The 19,666-nt window shown below is 42.9% G+C and overlaps 1 protein-coding gene across 1 annotated transcript in view; it reads left to right on the forward strand.

The window, feature by feature from the left end:
• Window positions 1-554: 554 nt before the first annotated feature.
• LOC103536663 overlaps window positions 555-19,666 on the forward strand; it is a 31,662-nt gene continuing 12,550 nt past the window's right edge. Inside the window, exon 1 of the mRNA XM_030460585.1 lies at window positions 555-660. The gene's annotated coding sequence lies outside the window, so the exon portion shown is untranslated. The remainder of the gene's footprint in view (window positions 661-19,666) is intronic.

Raw genomic sequence — 19,666 nt, forward strand, 5'->3', positions numbered from 1 at the left:
TCACTCCGTGCACAGACGAAGCTTTTATCTCTTGGAAAGACCTGAGCCCTTTTCCTGTTTCCCATTCCTCTAACACTTCACCTTCCTGACGGGGCTACAGGCTCTGGCAGGACAGAGTAGCACCGCCCGGGTAGGCTTCCCAGGGCAGCTGCCCTCGCTAACCCAGAACACCAGCCCCTCCATTCCCCCACCTCACAGCAGGACAAAGTTTTTCCGCAGGAGCCCGGAGGAGCTGGGCTGCCTCCATCCCCGGCGGTGCTGAGCACCTCGCTCCGACCCTGCTTGCAGCGGGGGTGCTGGGACCCGGCACCACCGCCCCCTCCCCCAGCCCGGGGAGCCCCGCGGCCTCCCGATCCCCTCCGCTCCCGCTCCCCGCGGAGCTCCGCGCCGCAGGTGACCCCCCGGGGGAGGGCAGGGGCCGGGAGCGGCCGGGGGAGGGGGCGAGGGGCGGGGAAGCCGGGCTCGGGGGGTCGCCGTCAGCGGCGTCCGCTCGGGGCACGGCTCGGCTCGGCAGCGCGAAGCTCCGCTCGGCTCGGCTCTGCGCAGCACGGCTCGGCTCGGCTCGGTTCGTCGCCCCGCGCAATGGTCCGGAGCTGCCCCGGCGCCGGGCTCGTCCTTGCGGCGGCCGCCGCGCTCTGCCTCGGCGGGGCGGGAGGAAAGGTAACCCCCGCGGCACCGGGCGGCCCCCGCCCGCCCCCGCCGGCACCGGGCTCCCAGCGCGGCGCGAACAGCGGCGGACCCGACGGGGAAGGGGTGGCCCGGGGTTCGGCGTGCACCGGGAAGGGAGATCCGCCGTGAATAGGGAGGTACTGGGAGTCCCGGGACAAGGGATGCAGCGGTGCTGGCGGGAGGAGGGATGCAGCGGGGTTGCTGGGGCGGCGGTGTTGCCCCTTTGCCTGGGACCGGGGTGGGGGGTCCTCTCGGCCCTTGCCAAGGAGGCGGCGGGGGTTCAGTGACTCTCTAGGGCTGGCTGGTGACTCCAAAGCCAAAGGACACCGGGAGGCACGGTGCTGCGGGAGTGTGCCTCTGGATCACCCTCTCTGCCTCGATACAGCCGGATCCGAAATCCGGTGCAAGCTCCGAGGAAACCTATAGAGCAACATTTCCAGCAGAAATCAGAGCCCTTGCCCAAAGGCATCCCTAGCAAGGGACAACCTGCCATAAGGAGCCCAAACAAACCACTTTATGCTGTGTTACTGTCCCCATGCTCTCCAGTTTCTTATGCTGAGATCAGGTAAACAGTGCGAGTGACAGCTACAGCTCTCAGCTCAGAGATTTTGGGAGCCACCGGCCAAGCACTGGGGCAGCCAGGGGAGTTAGGTGCAGTCTGTCACCCTGTGTTTTGGTAAGCAGTGCCAATTGCCCTGAGTGGGACACTTCCTAGGGACCCTGACAGGAACAATATTTGACACCTCTAGAGAAACTCAGATCTATAGAACATGAGCCACTACACTGTAAGAAAATATTATTGCATATATTTTGGTCTTTTGTTATGTGTGTGCATATATATATATATATAATTATAAAGAAAAAAGGTAAGGGGCTACTTTTCCTGTTGGAAAACAGCATTGTAATTAATTCTGCCTGATACACCAACTCCCTGCCACAGCATATGTGAGCACAGCAATGACTTTGTGGTTGAAACAAAGATGTTTTATCTCACTCTGCTATCATATTGAAGATAGCTATAGTGACAACTTCTTAAGTAAGCCACGTTTCTGGCACTGAAGTAATAAGTATTAACTTTACAAAGGCGCACACTTAAATCTATTGAATTGTACACTTGTGTAGTTTTGTCTTCTCTTCCTCTTTTAACTCAGAAGTGCATCATGTAACCTGTAAGTTTACCCTCTCTTGTTGGGTCTGTTACTAGAGGTGAATAACTCTCTCATCCAGCTGTATACTTCTCTTATTAAACTACATAACTTACTTCTTTCCTAAGTTATTACATCCATCCTGCGCTTGTTTTACTCTACTTTTGCCTGTAAAGTCATGAAGTGGACCAAGTGTTACCTGTGGGCTGTGCCTTTGGGTGCAAATTGCAATGGTGGGACACTGAATGCATCAGTAAGCTGTGTAATTTGTGCTTGATTTTGCTTTTTCCATATGTTTCTGAGCCAACTTCTGTTGTTCTCTATCTCTGAAATCAAGACTGGGTGATTTCTCATCTGGCAGTACCTGAACTAAAATACTGACCAAGAACACTATAGAAAGAAACCTGCCTCCTTAATGAAGAAACAACAGTCTCCCAAATACTTTCCCAGACTTGACTTCTTGCTCTGCCAATTATTCTTCTGATCACATGTTGTCTATAGTCTCTTGATGTATTGGACAATTTCTTTTGATGAATGAAACAGGTTTTTTCTGTTGTTTTTCTTCCTAAATGTGACAGTGAAATCTGTGTGTGCACATTTTTTTCTCCATGTTTTTTTTTCTGAGTAAGTTGCACTTGGGTAAGCGCACTCATCAAGGACTGCACTATGCTGCATAGGCTTCATTATTTTTATCTTTTTTGGCTACATTCTGGTAGTGTTGTAATGCTAGTAAAAAATACACATCCCACTTTAAGTTGGTGGTTCAAATGTAGTTCGATTTGGCAGCTGTAAAAAGGTGTTCAAAGATTTATGAGAAATGAATTGTCTTCTGGCTTAGAGTTAACAATATAAAAACATAACAGAAACTCCCTTGGAAAGGGCAAATCTGCATGAGGCATAGGAAACCGAATTGTTCTTTTCATCCAGGAAGGTGGTCTGTGCCAAGCAGAGTTGAGGAACTTTGGGATGCTGTGGGCTAGCATGGATGTTTGAAGCATGTATTGTGGCAAAGTAGAGCTCTCTCTGGAATCCTTCTCAGAGTGCTACAGCAGGATAAAAATAGGAGTTAGATCAAATGAAAGAGAATTTGAAGATAAGGTGTATGATGTTTCCTCCTGCAAGTCTGTATCAGATGGAATGAGATGTGCAGATAACTGGCTTGTTTATCCTGAAGGAAGAACATAAGCCTGATGAAAGAATAACATGGTCAAAATTATGTCTCTCTCTGTCCATAAAATATTATCTGTTTAATCAAATTCCTGTGGAGGAGGTCTCTATGCCAATGCCATCCTTCATGTGGTATTCTTCTGTTCACTTCCTAGCTTAAAGAAAGAATCAAGCCTTTCTTGTTCCTTTTAAGAGAAGAAATCTTAGTGGTCCTAGACCTTCTAGTCAAAGTCCTAGTCCTGGCTCCCAGTGAGGACTATGGCAAAATTCCTGCTGGTTTCAGAGGAAGCAGGATCCTTCCCAAGATCAGTGAAGGATTAAAAAAAAAATCAACTACTAAAATATGCACCTCAATTAGCAAAGAATGTGGCCTGATTAGTAAAGTGTATGAAATTTCAGCTATTAAATTCTACAGCCTGATCAACAAAGAATGCTGCACAATTGGCAATGTATCCAGAATCTCAACTACTGTACTAGTCTCCTGCCAGATCAACCAAGCATGCAGCTGAATCAGTAAATTATGCAACTGGAGCAGCAAAATATGCACTTCTGATTGGAGGAGAAGGCTATGGAAATTCTCAAATGTTTTAAATTGACATACAATAGGTCTGTTACTGGTCAACCTCTGCCTTGAGAAAAGCAAAGGCAGAATATGTAACTGAAGGCTCTGAAGACAAATGTTGAACTGAAAAAGCATGTCCCTTGAACAGGCTAACAGCAGCCCTGTCCTTTACCAGATGTACTGCACATCTGGTTTCAATCCCAGCTGCTTCCAGGTGTGGGGGTTATTTTAGTAACTTCAATGGGATTTTTAGGTCCAGGTAGCTTTTGCTTTATAGGTCTCTATAAAACACTCTGTATGCACTCCAGGATGTCTTTTGGTCTCAAGAAACAAGGCCAATCAACACAAATAAGGCATCTTCAAAGAATCTGAAAGGTTTTTGTGGCAACTTAATTAAGCAATGAGCTTAATTTATATTGACCTCTTAATTGTTTGTGAAAGTACTCTGTGCTCTAGGAGTAGACAAATGGTGGGTCTTTCTTATTTTTCATATATTGATTAATTGCCATAGCTGCTTCCTATTATGTCTACAATGTACCTTGGCAGATATTTACTGTGTGAAGAGTTTGGATTTTTGGCCAGTTTGGGGAACAGCTGTATTCATATATCCTGAAACAGTAGAGCTGTTTCTCCCTAGCTTGTGCATTTGTGCTTAAAAATAAAAATCCATCCACAGTAGCTAGTTCTGATCTCCAGAAATTGTTTTTGCTTTAAAATATTATTTTTGTTCTGTACAGAAGGATCTGCAGGTCGCCCTATTTTAATGAAGATGGAGTTTCAGGATTTCTATAAACAGCTTTTTTCATGTTGGGAAGTAAACTGTTTTACACTGCCTGTGCTCAAGGAAGGCATGAGAACTGCTTTGTTTTATTACATTGTTCAGTTTAGCACTCAGATGTCTGAAACAATATTTGAATCTAAGAAATAGCAGGGCTTGTGTGTTGTTTGTGTTTTTTTTTTCCTTAATCCACTACCGTTGGTACATAAAACTGGCTTGCACTGAACTACTTATTTACCAGATTTCTGTCTCATTTCCAGGTCAGTTCAATGAATGATCCTATTTACTTCTTTTTCCTTTTAAAATATTTCCTACTGAGTCCAGAGCAGTGCCCCTAAAAGATAATTGATTTGGGTCATTGAACCTTTATTTTTCATGCATGTTAGTTTGCATCCCGCCACTGGTCTGACTGGTATTTCAATTAGAAAAATGCAGGCGGATTTCTCCTAGAGGGGAAAGTTCATGAGGAGTCTCTGGTGAAATAAGATCCCGGAGTACATATCCCTGGAACTGGGCAATGATTTGTAACTTCTTTTTAATTCTCTGTCTGGCCAGAACGTTGTAAATCTGGCGCTCTCTTGTTAGCTTCACGCTCAGCAGCAATAATGTCCACAGTGTTTTAGTCCTAATAATTCTAATTACTGAAGCACTGAAGAAGCTGAAAGCTGAGAAGATGGATGAGGCCTGGCCTCAAATCCCACACAGCACATGGGACTCTGGCTTTGAGGGCTGAACTGTAAGTCTCTCGTTTGCCAAGGCCATAAAAGGAAACAGCAGGCAAGGTAAGAGAAGTAAGCCAGTGGCAAAAGATTTCTGGAATGCTGTGGGTAGTGGAAGGAGCTAAAAGAATGCAGTACCACTAGAGATGCCAACCATCCTTGGGATGAAAATGAAGTAATTTTTGTTTCTTTACTATCTAAGTAGGTTAAAGCAAACAATCCTGTTGCACTTGTTTAAAAAGACCTGGCAAACAAACTTTCCTGTGGTAACCAACCAACAATTGCTGATCTCTCCATCTGCTTCTTTGCATGACAGACACGGTAAAATCTTTAAGTCTTTCTTTCTGCCTCCCTTTCTTCTTAAAAAGAGAACTCGTGGCACGTGCAATACTAAAGAGTGGCTACCCAGCTGTAGGGCAGATAGATCAAGTCTGGTACAACAACTCTTCCCTTTACACTGTTATCACAAGGTCAGTCTCTGCCCTGGTATCTCTGGCCTATGAATAATAAATATTCAACTTAGTGGTTAGAGACTTCCTTGAGTATGGGAAGTAATAAACAGCAAAGTAATCCTCTTCTACATGTACAAATCCATGGCGGGAGGGTGGAGTAGGGACAGGGCACTATAAGGTCTTGCAGTAACATGTGGAACAATTATACAGCAACAGGGAAAAAACCTTACTGGCAGTCTTAATTCTTGAGCCCAGTGTGAGAACACTGCAATTCCTCTTACCTGTTCTCAGCAGCAAATGGCTTCATGGTTCATTTTGAATATAGTTACTCATGTTATTGCCAGTGAGAAGGATCTTCCAGTTTTGAGAGGATAAAAGGCTAATTTGCCTATATTTACTAACCAGTATTCTACTGGAACTCAGAAATCATCTGGGATTTCAGGAGCATTTAAATCAGGCCATAAATACTGCTGGGTTAGATTAGTAAAGGTGTACACTGAGGACAACATGTGTATTTGGATTTGGGTGGAGTCCTTTCATGGTAGAGGAGTTGGTAATACTTCTACAGCACCTTTCATCAGGGGATTTCAGTTTCACAAATATCTAATTACAGAAACTATTAAATTACGTGAAATCCTTGGTCCTGGGGGAATACAGGCAGCACCATTACACTTCAATCTAAAGTAGGGGTGGGTGGTGTTCAAAGTGGCAAAACAAAATCATATTTGCCACATGCAAGCCATAACCTGCTGTGCTATCTCATTTTCATCCAGCATTTTACTCTTTATTTCTTTATATTAGCAGCCAGGTTGCAGCATCAGACCACTTAAACAAAATGGGCTGGTAAAAGTCTCCATTCAGAATTATCATCAGCTCTGAAGAAAGGAGTTTTGGAAGTTCACTCATTTCTTACTGATCTATTTCCATAGTGTTTATGTTTTATTATTCAATTAAGGAGTAGCAGGACTGGAATACAGGAGACCTAGGGTGAAATACTTCTCAAAGTCCAACCTGATCCAAATCCCAGAAAGATGATTGCTTAGCCTCACCAAGGAGGTTGTGCTTGCTCTGTACCACGCTTAAACTGGGATTAGCAATGGGAGACATAATCTACTTGTTCTACCTAAATCCAGACCTCTCCTGCTCTTGGTTAGAAAATATTCTATTTTGAATGACCATTTAAGGTTTTTATTAAAGGGGATTTTTTAATTTTAGATTTGAATTAAAATGTGGAGCATGAACTGGTAGGAGTGAGGCTTGAGGCTCAGGCTGCCCCTTCCCATGTCTTCCTGCCTGTGTTATAGATCTGCATGGGTGGGCAGTTCAGGTGAATCTTAGACCTCACTATTTGAATACAAGGGCCCCAAGGAGTTGTTCATCAAGCCTAACTTTAAATGCAAGTTTAGCAGGCTGAACACTTTGATTTGCCTCTAAAATCAACAGTAACATATTCCAGGTTTCCTGGTTGGAACTTGAATTGAGAAGAAGAAAGGATGTCTGCAAAGCAGATTTATTTGGAAAAATAAATGGCTCACTGTTTGGGACCCTGTAACAACAAACCCAGTGCTTAGTTTTCCCTCTGGCTGCAGTATCTGTGATACTTTTTTCTACTTTCTCCCACACCCTCCCTGCTGTGCCCTCATGGTTTCTCCTTATGTGTAGGCAGTAAAGTAAAATTTACAAGCATCCTGCTCTCTGAAATCCTGGCAAAAGCAGAGTCTTGGAAATTTCCCTTTGCAGAGTGCACAAGAGGAGACTAATCCTGGAATGATGAGGTGGGAAAAAGTGCTGCTGTTTGTATACCATCCAAAGATAAGGAGCTGCATTCAGACCTCTGAAACAGCCTCAGCTGTAGCAATGTCTCATTTAGAAGCCCAGTTAAAAATATTGCATGAAAGGCAGAGGCCTTTTTCTTGCTTTGCTTTTTAAGGATCTCTCTATCCATATCTGGTGCAAAATCTTGCTCACCTGTTAAGTGACACTGGAAACAGCAAATTGGTTCCCAAAGAGCTGCAGCAATAACTCCGCAGCTCGCTAGTGGCAATACTGAATATTTGCAGGGTTTGGCTTTCACATGTGGAATGTTTCCTTATCCATATGTTTGTACAATAGACTTCCAACATGTGAAACATCTGACATGGCTGGATGAAACAATAGGGTCATGCAGCTGGAAATCCAAGAACAAACAGCTCTCTTTTTTTTTTTTATTTTTTTTTCCCCCCTCTCCTCACAAAGCCATTTTACACGTATATGTGTGCTTTGCCTTCAGAGATCCAAATTTATCTCTGGGGAAGTGGCCAGCAAAATTTGCATGGGATTGCCTTCCAGTTCCCCGTTTTCCTTTTTCTGGTACTTTCAGAAGAAAACAATCCAATTTTGGGCACCTAAGCTGCATATGGATTTCATTATTTAAATCTCCCCCACATATTTGGGAGGTTTATATAAAAAGTTAATTTAGGAACACAAGATTCCTATGAATATACATTACTTGCTTCTTGGACTTTTACAGTAAACTCTACAAGCAAATTTTAATGCAGTTCTATAGCTTTTGTTTTGCTATATATTTCATTTAGTTACCAAGCAGTTTCAACAGTCTAACCATGTCTTCTAACCCCTCAGTTCCCACCAACCCTATCTTTTACTGTTAATTTTTTCCATGGTGTGTTGTGTACACTTTGTTAATGAGAACTTGCTCTAGAAGAAAAAAAGACCTGTGCTGACCTACTAAAACCCTGAAGCAAATGACCATGGCATCTTGAACTCTTCATTATGCTGCCTTACTTTTATTTATGTTGATCCCATCATAGTCATGATTATTTGCCTGAGGAGACACTCTAAATGATGCCTTTGTTTCTCTTTCTAAAGCTTTACATTTTTGTATGTTTGAATGAGGGTATTTTCTGGAGGAAAAAAAAACAAAAACCAGCAGCTTTGTATAGATGTAGGACCTTAGCTCATATGGCATCTTGCATCTTTGTTGGATCTTGCCTCTATTTGCCTGTTGAGTTTCCAGACCCAAGAGTTGTGTTTTTTTGGTTTTTTTCCCCTTCCCAAGGATTAGTCTAAAAAGTCCACAAGACCATTTACACCATGGTTGCTGGTGTAAATTCTAGCAGTCCCTGGTGGATATTGTCTTACACACCTAGTATGCTTCCTTAGCCCTGAAAGCTAATGCTGGGATGAAAGGGTAAAACCAGGGTTCAGACTGCTCTCATGACACCTCACTTGCAACCACAAACACAGCATAATAAATTTATGAGATACTAATGACAGGTTGCTGCTTAAAATAGTGCAATTTTACAAGTATAATAGTTAGTGTCCAGTGGAACACTGCCTAGTCAAGTAGATCTTTCCACGCACAGGATTTACATTTTAAATCAATTTTTCAAATAATTTAATAGAGAAGTAATCTGGCCTTTGTCCCTTTCCAACTGAGATTAAGAGAAAATTAATATTGCAATGTGCTCACAGTGAAATTTCTAGAAAAATCACCTGGATGTAAGAGTATCAATCAAATTAAAAAAAAAAAAAAAAATTAGAAATGTCCTCTACCACCACCAAAGTCTCTTCCAGACCACTTCTAGGTGCATTTCACACTCCTACCAATATTTTATCCACTTTATGGATACACCTTGGCATACAACAATTACTGAGCAATCAGTGAATGCCAGGACTGCTCCTGTGGCAGTAACTGCAGACTGGGAAACTGTTAGGTAGCAAGTATACCCTACACTGCAAGGATCTTGCCAGAGAAAACACGTTTCTCCTAATAATTTCTAGCCTTAAAAGTGTAAATCACAGAAAGAACTGGATAAGGAAAGAGAACTTTGCTTAGCCAGACTTACATAGCTGTACCTTGCAAGATTTCTTGTAGGCAAACCCAACTCAGTCTTAAAGAACTGTAAGAGAATGAAAACTTGCGGAAAATTCTGCCATTAACAAGAGTTTAGGTTGGCATCTCCAGACTAATAAGTAACAAACTGGTTTTGCCTCTCACCTGAACCTCCCAAAATGAGCAGGGCATTAGGCTGCCCTTTCTCTCATTCCTCCAAATTCAAGTACAAAATATCAAGTTTCAATTTATGCCTAGACAGCATATACTGCTGATCATGCTTTGGAAAGCTGCACAGTTCCACAGAGGATTGTTCACAAAACAGCCCCTGTTTGTGTCTCTGGGAACAAGCAGTTTTTTGTAAGAAGAAGGCATTGCATCTCTGGAATTAAATGAGGAAGCCTGTTGTTCTCCACAAAAACTGGAGTGTGTCGCTGTGCCTGGTGCTTGTTGGAGTGTCTGTGGGGTTTTGGGGGTTTTGTTTTCTGATTTTTCCTTTCCCCTACCTCCTGTTTACAGAGAGGATCAAGCAGGAGGGCTGGTGACCTCATGGTGCAATAATGCAATCTGCTTGAAGCCAGGTATCAAAATACACTGCAGCTGGGAAGCTGGGACCTTGCTGTGGCTGGGAAGCCTGGGCCTCCTGGCTCTAATGAGATTGCTGACCTTCTCCTGCCACTTCTTCTGCAGCTGCTTTGATTCAGAGATTTGTTGTGGCAGTGGCCTGCCTGACAGCTTGGTGAGCTGCCTCAGGACACGCTGCATCTACCAGCAAGTGCTAGGAGCTGGCCTCAGGGACACCCAGCCAGTGAGGATACCCCGAGCCCTGCCAGCCCCCATCCATCCTGACAGAGTCTGCTTGCCTTTGGCTAGGGCTAAGCACACACTACCATCCTCCCTGGTTTTTATTTTTTCTGCTAGATGGTTCTCTGGTGAAATCAAGCAGTGCCTTCCAAGCAGTCTTACAGTGATGCTTGAGCTCAGGGCTCAGCTGCAGCAGCCACACATGGGAAGAATAAGAGCAAAGAGCACACCTACAGGCCGGGACATATTTGGGCCTCCAAGTCCTGAAGACTCATTAAGATTTTGCATGCTTTGCTCTAATTACTGCACTCCTGCTTCCCTCCTCTACTCTTCTATCAATGTTTTTATTTTCCTTGTCTCCTGCAGCATCGGGCTTTCATAGTCCCCTTCTATTCCTACTTTGTATTTGTTCTCTCCACATGTCCTGTAAACCATAAAAAAAAAAAAATAGAAAACTTGGTGATAGGTGTGAAAACAGGGCCCTGTGATGTGTGCCAAGGAGGAATATAAGATGGGTGGGTTCTTTCTTGAATATGGGATTTGCAGAGTGGAAATGTTGCATCCATAATCACTTTCATGTGGTGGAACTGCTGCTGCTACCAAGCACTGAAATAACAAGAGCATCTGTTAAAAATGCAGTTTGGGTTTTGCCTAAATCCAGCAGGTTCCACACAATTCAGAAAATATTAGACCCTTGTTTAAAAAGAGGAATGCCATAAATGTATTAAAAGCAAATGTATGCTCAGCCTGGTTTCAGAGGCCCACAGCTGAACCCTGTTTGGTGCTTCTTTCTGTGAGTTTGCATGGGGAGCAAGAAGGCAACACAAAGCATGTGTGCAGGTACATGGGCTTGTGTTGGGACAGGGTTATAGGGAGAGTGAGGAAGACCCCTTACCAAGCAGGGTACTCATAATGAGAACTCTTGGAGATCAATCAGAAAAAAAAAAAAATCACAGCTAAGGACTAGAGAAAGGAGTCAGGGACAACTCTCTCCTAGTAACGAAGCAAAGTGTTGGCAATTTTTTTTATAGTCTGTCAATTCCACATCCTGATCTGCTTCTGCCAGGTCTGCTCCTTTCAAGCATCCAGAGATACCTGGAGAGTTGCCCTAATGCAGGATGAGAGTCTCCTTTTGCTGCTGTCTCATGCTTTATGCAGCAAAGGCAATATGACAGAGGGGGAAATAGCAATTCCAGGGGAATTCCAGGAATTCTTGTACTGCCAGGTGGAAAAATAGGTTAGATGTGCTGCTGCTGTATCTAGTTCATGCTAATGAAGGAAAATTATCCTTGCATGCAAAGATGATCTGAAAATGCAAAAAAAATTAGCACTCTACTTCATTTAAGTCTCCGATTAACTTTGTCCTCCACTTTGGAAATAATCCTGCCAGCTTTGATCTCTGCATCAGTCAGCTAGTGAAGTAAATGTGGCCACTTCTTAAACTAACAGACTGCAGCCTTATGTCTTGCTCTTGGGATATTCTTGCCTCAGATTCTCTATTTGACAAACATCCAAAAAGTTCAGACTTCCTTTACTTGGAAATACTGAGTGGGAAACTTGGGCCTGTAAACCACAAGAATTATATTTCTGGTAACTTTTCAGCTAATTCCAGCCACGTCAGTGAGTAAAGGCTTGTCTATATTTTGGTTTTCCCCTTAATCTGGGAGTGTGGTATGACAACTTTCTCTTTTTCCTTCTCCTTTTTAAAACCAAGTTTTGCATTTTGTTTCTGCTCTGGCTAAAAGTTTGGTACACTTCCTATTCCATCCCAAGTGGTTTGCTCTGTTCAAATGTCCTCATGAGTCCAAGTGATCTTCAACTTAGAATCTCACAATGAACCTCCAATGTTTAGAGGAGAAGGGAAAGCAACCAAGATGCTGTATCTCACCCTGCATGTTCTGAGCAATTGCAAAGATGATGGCAGAGTTTTAAAGAGGGCCCTGGTACAGAATAAAATGTGAAGGAGCTGGTGAGGTGGTCTCAAAGCCTTTCCAGCTCTTTGAAAGAAACACACGTGTGTGCATGTGTGCACACAAGATGTTTTTAATTGTGGAGGGGGGTAGGACCCTGAATAAAGTTTACTAGGTTTTCACCCCATTGACACTTCAGTAAGCTCAGATGGCTAAACTTAGTCATCCAGACTGAACAGTCTTGGATTCCAGGACTTTACCCATCACTGTCCAGAAACTAATTGCATATCTCTCTGGTTGCTGCTGAATGAGCTGTAAGCTTACAAGATAAAGCTACTGCATGTAATACTACCATACACTGCCTGCAGTCCTGTTTTGGCACTGAGCAGCTGCAGTGGATTTTGGTTTTTAAGTTAAGCAAAAAAAATCTACCTGGGGAAGGTGCATGTGTCTATTTCCTACACTGCAAAAGGCAACAAACAAATAAAAAACAACAAAAAGAAACCCCCAAATTAAAAAAGAAAAAAACCAACAAAACAAAACACAACACACAAAAAACCCACAACCAAACAAACCAGTAAAGAATCATTTATGTAATAGGGCTATTTTACAGGGTACAAGAATCTTTTGGTCAAAAGTACAAGATCAGAACCAAGTATTTGGCTTCAGAGGGATCTTTAAGGGCCTGAAGTCTGCATAACTAGTTTCTATTCTCACCTTCCCTCATTGCTCTAGTATTAAACCTTTCTAGTACAGTCTTCAGGCAAAGACCAAAAAGCCCTTTAGCTTGGATAAGGAGATAATATATGCCTGCTTCTGAAAATACATGCAGCACCTCTTGAATGTTTAGTCAGTTTGAAATATAGTGGATTATTCCTTCTCTGGCATTTCTAAAAGGCAGTAGAAGTGACATTTTAAGTCTGCCTGAAACTGGAAATACACATGAGGAATGCACTGTAGCTGAGATGTGCATAAGGCATTAATGAGGGCAAAGTGGGTTATGACTTCTGCACACCATTTTTTTGCAAGCTTGCAGCTGAGCATCTTTATGAAGTGTGTGGCTTGGGCCCTGAGAATACCTTGGAAATTCAGAGGCTCCACTGTGTGTCTCCAGTTTTCTTTGCTGAGGCTTTCACTCTGCCTCTGGTACCCATCAAGAGAACTTGGTATTTCTTGAGTATGTTATAAAAGAAAACAATCTACACTGGGTAGATCTGAAGCCAGAAAATCAGAGATTGTGCTCACAGAGGAATGACAAACATCAAGACAGATGTCCTCCTTCCTCTTCTTTGAAATAGACACATTAAAAAAATAGTTTTTGGGATTATGCATAGGATGCAAGCAGGACAGTGTCCTCCAGGGTGCTGCAAAGAGCAGCTACTTGCAACTAGCATAAACACAGATTAAGAAAATTTATCACTACATTTTGGGACTTCAGCAAAAACTATGAACACAAATGGGCTGAGGATTTCCCTAGCCAGGACCTTGCATCACTTTGTTTCTGCTCCTCTTCAGCAGTGCTTATGCATTTAGTAGCTACATACACTGCTGTGTCACTCTCTTACCAGCTACATGTCACAGCATCCTGCCCACATGCCCTATGGGTCCCCAGGATCACCTTATGCCAGAAACATTTCTCTCTTGGAGGCAAAGCAGAGAAATTGAGCCCTGCCTGCTCTTAGGGATTCAGGCAGAGGTTGGTACCCATCACTGAAGAGCTCCTGTGGGCCGGCTAGAGGCTGCCACAACTTGCTACTCAAATCTTTTTGCAAGACCCTGCTGCAGGGCTTGGGCATGGCTTCACTCCAGTGGCAGCACCAAGTAAGGTCTCCTGACTTTGATGTAAAGTGCCTCATGAACTTGTCCTGTTCAGGCAAACTTAAGAGCTTGCTTCTGTGTGTGCCTTTGATCTGGCTCTAGTCTGGTGAATCCTTTGGCAATAATCATGATTAAAGAAAGGGTGCTAATTAAATTCTTCTGGTAGCAGGATTCCCTTAGCATGTATTGATTCCCTGACAATTCCTACTACAATAATGCAGCAGCTCCAGGGCTACATTGTAGGCGTTGTGTAAGTGGTGAGCAGAGTTGAGGGTTATATTACTCAGATAACGATTCTTTCCTCTGTATATAGTTGGCCTGGCCTTTAAATAAACTCCCATCTGGCCAAATAATTTTTTGTCCCTTTTTTCTGCATGGGAATTTTGCCTTTTGTCAGTGCCACCTGCTCCTCAAGAGGAGCTTCCTGTATAGTGTCCAGTTTGAAGAAATCACATACTGGCTTTGTACTGCAACCCTACATTCAAGGGTTTGCTCTTCCTTTAAGAGAGATGGTGCTCCTCAGGACACAGACACCGGTGCCTGCAGTGAGATTTCTAACTCTGACTTGCATCTATTCCTGCCCAGCACAGCTGTCTGCTTAAGGAAAACTCCAAGGGTCTCTACAGCTGCATTACACAGGGGTTGGTGTCACAGCTACACTCAGAAGGCAGCAGAACATTCATCCCACCATTGGGGCACCACTGCCAAAATCACCTATGATGGATTAGCATGAGGTTCTCCTTATACTACTTAGCCCTGTGTTTCCTGCAGAGGCTTTTTAACTCCTTGCATATCTGTTTCTTAAGAAAGTAGCTTGAAGCTGACACCAATATTAACTGTTCATTTCTAGATAGTCCAAACATCAGCACAGGAGGAGGCAGAGTATGTGACAACGAGGCAGCTTTAGTAACAGGCATAGATTTAAATTTCTGAGTGGGCTGTGTAGTGTGAAAGGGGGAAATGCAACATCTTGGTATGTTCTGAAATATCCAACCATTCTGTTTCTGCCCAAGAAGCAATAGCTGAGATTTGAGTTACTCCTCCTCTGCTGTTCCCCAGTTAATCCTCCTTTGGAAGGCAGGTAAGGTATTTCTGCCCACAGTGGGCTGAAGGCTCAGTTCAACACAACTGTGTCCAACAGTTTTGACTCCTAGCCAGAGTGGAAAGTACAGAAAAGCAGATGAACAGGACTGGTAATCTGGTTCTCCCTGCTCATAATTGAACTAACTGGGATGGGTATGTATCAAGTGTTATTTAAAACAAAACAAAACAACAAACAGCCACAAATCAAAAAGCCTATCGTGTGCAAAGATTAAAAACGTGCCAAATTTTTTGCATGCCTCTGTCAAAAGCACAGGAATCTATAACTTGCTGCAGAAGGGAACATCTGTGGCTAATTGATGAAACTCTGCCTTCATAATGGATGACTGAAGTGACCTGAACAGTGTTGTCAGTCATTCAGATGTGGATTATAAATTAATCAGAAATCCTTCCTCTCCCCCTCAGATCTGTCTTGCATTTCCTGTCCCTTGTGGATTTTTTTTCCTTGTCTTAGAGCAAGTCTTGAATCTTTTTCTGTCCCCCAAGCCATAATAAATGAAAGATTTCTCCACTGCCACAACCTTTCAGACATATTTCTGGAGTGCACACATTGTACCTATGCCCTCCTGCCCAGGTTCAGGGGTGCAGGGTACCTGTGAGGATTCAGCTCAATATTGCAGCCAACCAGTGGCCACATGGCTCATAAGGGAACAAGAAGTGTTTGAGTTTAAACATGAGGCTCCCTGGATGTTCATAAACTCTGTGAGATAATTCTCTCTAAATGATGCCAGATTCAAGTGAAAACACAGGCAGGAAAGGGAGCGTGGGTGAGAGATTTATGGGGGGGGGGGATGCACTTACCCATTCAGTGCTTTGGTGATTAATCCCACAGGATCCTCTGAATTGATGCCTGCTGCTTTTGGGTGTTAACGAAGTCTTCTGGTAGTAGAGGTGGAGCTGTGAACGCCTTCAAGCACCTTCTCAGTGTCTGAAAAAGGCAACTAGATCAGCTCACATATTCCTCAAAACAAAATCTCAACCCTCAGCTCACATATTCCTCAAAACACAACCTCAACCCTCAATCATTACTAAATTAAGGAGGTTTGGGCCAATCTGTAATCCTCCCACACCCAGGAGTACCACCCTGCAATAGCAGCAGTTCTGGTGCACATTCTGGCTCCAAAACTGGGTGCATATTTTTAGTTGCAAAGTTAGGCATTATTTACTGTTCCTTGCTATAAAGGTGAGCTCTAAAGTGAGCATGGGGCAAAGGCAGGTTTGCACTGATATTCTGGGATGGAGGGAAGGGATGTGAGGTGTCTTACAGAAAAAAGCCCTCTGTTTCTTCCAAGTGTAGGAGCAGCCCTCTCCCTAAGGCAGGAGGAGCATATTCATTGGAAATCAGCCTGTTTTCAATAAAATCCAAATGACAACAGTTGTGTCTATAATTCTGATGTGAATTAGCAAATAGATATAAATGTTAGGCTCTATAGCTGTTAGACTAAACTCCAAAATTTGACCTCATGGAGAAAAGATTAGAAAAATTCTACTGATTTATTTTAGTATTACATGCTGTGGGACTCTTAAGGCATCAGACAGAGAACAGCATGCTTCTGGCATGAATCTGGTTTCTTTTCTGCTTCAGACTTCAAGCTATAGTCCAGCCTAGGTGCCTTAAATGAGAAGCCTGCAGTTTATTGCACTATAATTAACATAAGCTTTGATTTAAATGACACTTTTATAAGTCAAAGATCAGATTTCAAGTTGAATACAGATCACAGTTTCCACCCACATTGTAGTTTTGGTCATTTTTCTATTGCTTTTCTGTCATTCACCCCCAAATCACTCAGAATATGAGAAGCACCTGCTGGAAAACAAAGTTCATGCCTTGCAGAACAGGTCTGGCCTTTTGTTTCTAGTTAAGGGTTTCTAACATTTGGCACTGCATTTTTTTTTTCTTTCCACTAAAATATGAGCCAAGGGGAGGGAAAAGGAAAAAAAATCTGGAGTATTTTGATCTTTGTGGTTTTGTATGGACTTCATAAGCTTTGTTTGTTCTACTGCCAACCTTCCTTTGCGTTTAAACAGATAACATACCAAGATGACTAATCATTTCCATTTAAAAAAAAACAAAAAACCAAAAAAATACCAAACCCAGAGCAGTCCCTTTCTTTTACAATCAATGCTTGTAAATATGTGCTGCTAGACTGTGATTCTGACCTAAGTACTTCTGACTTTTTTTTTCCTCTTTCCAAAAAACAATCACGCAAGGCAAAGACAAGGCTTGCTGCTCTCCAAATTTATGAACAAATCTAGAAAAAAGGCTCTGCAAGTGCTTTTGAGAGAGCATAGTTGCAAATATGATGTGTGAAAATAGCCTCATGTACCTTTAGAAGCAGCAGCATGGTAGTTAGCACCATCACTTAAGAACTTCCTTCCTTCCTCTTTGGATTCTGCAGGTTATTTATGGAGCAAGAAGAAACAGCAAATTTTACATGGGACTATTGCTGTGTTATGTAAAATGCCTGTTGATTACTAGTTTAGTAGCAAGAGCTGATATCTGCTGTCACCATTTTGAGAGGCTTTGTATCTGAAGAAGATAAAACTTACCCAACCCACCCAGATTTCAGTGCCTATAAGGCTGAATGCCTTTGAATCAAAAGGTGGGTTGGATGGATGAATCATGGGCAATTATCAGTGCAAGGATGGTTTTTTTCCTACCTTAAAAATGTTTTTGTAATGAAAATAACAGAGTCAAAGATGCTGTGGTGAGACAGTTGTTCTCTAGCTTTTTATCACACCATCAGCTGTTCAGGACAACACATTTGTGTGGTCAGAAAGTTGTATGTTAGCCAACAGCACCAAGGAATGCTACTATGATCAGTAGTAGAAAGTTAGAATTACATGAATTACTGGTCTGTGTTATATTTCTGTGGAGGCTGATCATTCAATATCCACTTCCATAGTCTCCAAGACTGGCTGATCTTACTAGTCAGACTAATGCTCAAAATGAGAAATCATAGAATCACAGAGGTTGGAAAAGACCTCTAATATCATCAAGTCCAACTGTCAAGTCAATACCACCATGTCAACTAAACCATGTCCTGAAGTTCTATATCTACATGATTTTTTCAGCACCTCCAGGGACAGTGACTCCAATACTTCCCTAGGCTGCCTGTTCCAGTGCTTGACCACTTTTTCAGTAAAGGAACTTTTCCTAAAGAAAGAAAGTAGAAGGTAGCCTCAAGAAAGGGGAATTCATCAAGCTTAAGTTTGTGTTGTAGAAGTCCATGAAGGGAAAGAAAACAGCAGGACAATCAGACTGCATCCTGTACATCATCTCTAGCAAGATGTAAGCTTATTTGTTTTATTTCCCAGGTATATTACTCCTGTGGTGCAGTGGTGGAGTCTATGGAAAGAGGCTTGATTTTATCACCAGGTTTTCCAAACAACTACTACCCAGGGACACACTGTGTTTGGCAATTTTTCATTCCCATGAGAACCCATCTTATCTTGGAAATTTTTGACTTTGACGTTTTTGAAAGCTCTAGTGAAACCTCCTGGGAGAGCTTTTCAGCACCCACTAAAACAGGAAGTAAGGATATGCCTTCTTTTGAGGAAAACTTGGACTTTTCTCTCCATACCACAAAACCCTCTCTCCAGACCTGGACGGCAAAGACAGCTCAGAATTTGAGCAGCACAGAACATCAATCAAAGGACCTTGCTAGTCACCTGGATGATCTTCCAGGAGCTGCCTCAAAAAAAGATGAAGCCAAACAAGGATCTGAAGAAAACCAGTCAAAGCAGATTAAAGAACCCAAAACAACTGTCAAAGTTCAATCAGAAGAACTGTCAGTTTCTGTGGCTGACAGTGGCAGAATGCAGAGACAAAATGCTAGTGGTCTGGAAACAGAAGAAGATGATGTGAAAGAGAAAATCTTGCTTGCCCACCTAGCTGATAGTGAGAGAGATGAAGTTACAGTAGAGAGCAGCACTCTTCCCACATCAACACTGCCTGTGGAAATCTCCTCCAGCCCACAGTCAGGAGTGGACATCTGTCCCCATGATGTTTTATATGTTTCTGATCTCATAACCTTTTCCTCTCGCTTCTGTGGACCGAATTCACCTTTAAACAAGACTATGGTCTTTGGTTCATCTCTGGAAATGGTTGAGGTTATCATGGAGCTGATCACCACCACAGATCGGGGCCGAGGCTTTGCAATGCTCTTTGAATTCAAGAACATCACTGACCCCAATGCTGCAGATGCTGTGAGGCACGAGAGGAAGGAAAACACGATGATGCTGGCAGTTCTAACTGGGACTGTCATATTTGCACTTGCTTTGCTGTCTGCCCTCTGCATTGCTTGCAGGTAAGATGATGCATAGCTGATCCTTTGAAGCATGTGATATTATCCATACAGGAAAAAGACCAGAAAACAAAGTTACATCCTTTCCTCTGCTAATGCTTGCTGTCCTTGAGATATAGTACAGTGTGTGGATACAGAGTCAATGCTGGTTACTACCCTGGTGCCCTGGGCTCCTCAGATTTCTTTCCTAGTTCTACAGTTCCTGTGCCTCCAATTTATTTTTTTTTTTCCTGCAGAGATACCTGAAGGGTGAGGAGTTTCTTGGGCATCACTTTGTTTCGATGGCAGTGGTGCCTTTGCATGAGATTTTTGAGATAAACTGGGTAATGGACAAATGCAGAACAGAAAGATCATCCTTCCCCAAGTCCCTTGAGCAGGCTGAGCTGACAGCCCCTGTATCTT

Source organism: Calypte anna, chromosome 15, assembly GCF_003957555.1.
Source record: "Calypte anna isolate BGI_N300 chromosome 15, bCalAnn1_v1.p, whole genome shotgun sequence".
Classification (NCBI taxonomy): Eukaryota; Metazoa; Chordata; class Aves; order Apodiformes; family Trochilidae; genus Calypte; species Calypte anna.